Source organism: Oncorhynchus mykiss, chromosome 32 (genome assembly GCF_013265735.2).
Source record: "Oncorhynchus mykiss isolate Arlee chromosome 32, USDA_OmykA_1.1, whole genome shotgun sequence".
NCBI lineage: Eukaryota > Metazoa > Chordata > Actinopteri > Salmoniformes > Salmonidae > Oncorhynchus > Oncorhynchus mykiss.
This window is the reverse complement of record NC_050572.1, coordinates 5,067,539-5,070,321: the sequence shown is the minus strand read 5'-3', so window position 1 is coordinate 5,070,321 and position 2,783 is coordinate 5,067,539.

Here is a 2,783-nt window from a genome sequence, read left to right as displayed (position 1 = left end):
TGTAGTAGACCTCACAGTGAAATGCTGAATACAACAGGTGTAGTAGACCTAACAGTGAAATGCTGAATACAACAGGTGTAGTAGACCTTACAGTGAAAAGCTTACTTACGAGCCCCTAACCAACAATGCAGTTTTAAAATTCAGTTTAAAAAAAATATGGATAAGAATAAGAGATAAAAGTAAAACAGTAATTTAAGAGGAGAAGAAAAAAATAACAATATATACAGGGGGGTGGAGGCTATATACAGGGTATTACGGTACAGAGTCAATGTGGAGGCTATATACAGGGTATTACGGTACAGAGTCAATGTGGAGGCTATATACAGGGTGTACCTGTACAGAGTAAATGTGGAGGCTATATACAGGGTATTACGGTACAGACTCAATGTGGAGGCTATATACAGGGTATTACGGTACAGAGTCAATGTGGAGGCTATATACAGGGTATTACGGTACAGAGTCAATGTGGAGGCTATATACAGGGTATTACGGTACAGAGTCAATGTGGAGGCTATATACAGGGTATTACGGTACAGAGTCAATGTGGAGGCTATATACAGCCAGCCAGTCAGCCAACCAGCCAGTCAGTCAGTCAGCCAACCAGCCAGTCAGTCAGTCAGCCAACCAGCCAGTCAGTCAGTCAGCCAGCCAGCCAGCCAGTCAGTCACAAAGCACTGTAGCAGCTATTTTTATTTAATGATCGATTAGATAATCGTCTAGGCATCTCACGATTCCATTTCCATTTCTCTGCTCTCTCTGTCTCTTTTCAATTCGGCTGTAGGGCGTATAGAATCTTTAGAACTCTGCATCACGCGCTTGACTGGTCCTTATCATGGGCAAAGGAAATGTTGCCATCCCTCATGGCTGAATTCATTACGCTTAGATTCATTATACCATACATACAACACCAATCGTGTTGGTTAAGGTTGATCATTCTTTGTAGTCAACTAGCGATTGACCATGGGGATTGTAGTTTTTTTTTTAAATCGATGTTACATACACAAAGTGAAAGCTAGGCCTTGTATCCATTTGGTCTTCAGCCAACTCCTAATTTGCTAGGCTTACATCTACATATTTCAAACTTTTTGATAAATGGATGTTTAGAGTTTAGAAAGACAAAATAAATAGTGATGACTTGCATTAGGCTAAAGTTGGCTGTGGGACCAATCACTAAAACATTGATTTATTTAAATCATTGATGCTGACAAGGACACACTTCCAATAATTTATCCTGGATTAAATCAGTCCCAAAGAATAGATAGATATCTTGAGACAGAAGACGATGTTGTATCATTGATGCTGGTAAGATATTTGACTATAATGTGCTCATTGAACAACACCAATGGAATGGTAATAGTCAACATTTTGAACACACATACCTCATTCGAGGATTTTTCTTTATTTTTACTATTTTCTACATTGTAGAATTGTATACAGAATATAGTCCTATTTGGTAAAAGACCAAGTCCACGTTATGGCAAGAACAGCTCAAATAAGCAAAAAGAAATGACAGTCATGACATTACTTTAAGACATAAAGGTCAGTCAATCTGGAAAATTCCAAGAAAGTTTCTTCAAGTGCTGTCACAAAAACCATCAAGCGCTATGATAAAACTGGCTCTCATGAGGACCGCCACAGGAAAGGAAGACCCAGAGTTACCTCTGCTTCAGAGGATAAGTTCATTAGAGTTACCATCCTCACAAATTGCAGCCCAAATAAATACTTCATAGAGTTCAAGTAACAGACAACATCAACTGTTCAGAGGAGACTGCGTGAAATCAGGCCTTCATGGTCAAATTGCTTCAAAGAAACCACCACTAAAGGACACCAATAAGAAGAGACTTCCTTGGGCCAAGAAACACGAGCAATGGACATTAGACCAGTGGAAATCTGTCCTTTGGTCTGATGAATCCAAATTTGAGATGTTTGGTTCCAACCACCATGTCTTTGTGAGATGCAAGAGTGTCAATAGTGTGCAAAGCTGTCATCGAGGCAAAGGGTGTCTTCTTCGAGAAATCTAAAATCTAGTTTGATTTGTTGAACACTTTTTTGGTTACTACATGATTCCATATGTGTTATTTCATAGTTTTGATGTCTTCACTATTATTCTACAATGTAGAAAATAATAAAACTAAAGAAAACACCTTTAATGAGTAGGTGTGTCCAAACTGTTGACAGCAACATATTATAAAAAATGTTGCTTCCTCTTGGGCCCCCCACGGGCCTGGGCCCAGGGGCTTCAGCACCGATAGGCCCCTGCATTTAACCGGCCCTGGTCATACAATCCGCTGGCGCTTCATACACTCTGTTGGTGCGTCATGGAGTTTCTTCTCGGAAAAACGGTGACTGGCGCCATTGTGTGGCTTTACGGAAAATAACACCAAAAGAGTTGAAAACTCCAATTCATAGGAGTCCAATCAATCAGCAAACTTAAACGACAATGAATTTCATTATAGGCTACGTGTTACATCTACTGTTGAACAGATCCTATTGACATATTGTTTCACACCTTTATGGTTACGCACAGGTTGACAATTACGCTATAGACTTCACTTTCTACACCGATTGGTCAACGTTGATACGATATGCCTTCAAGTTGATAACTTTGGCACTTTCACTTATTCTAGCTAATAGCCTACTTAGGCTAAACAAATCCTTCATTATCGACAGGTCATCTCTGAAGTCGCGGGCGTTGCAGAGCGCAGTGAACAGCTCTAGAGAACTATTTTAGAATTCATCCATCCCCTTTTCCTGGACCAATTTCCTTTTGGAAAGACCAATAA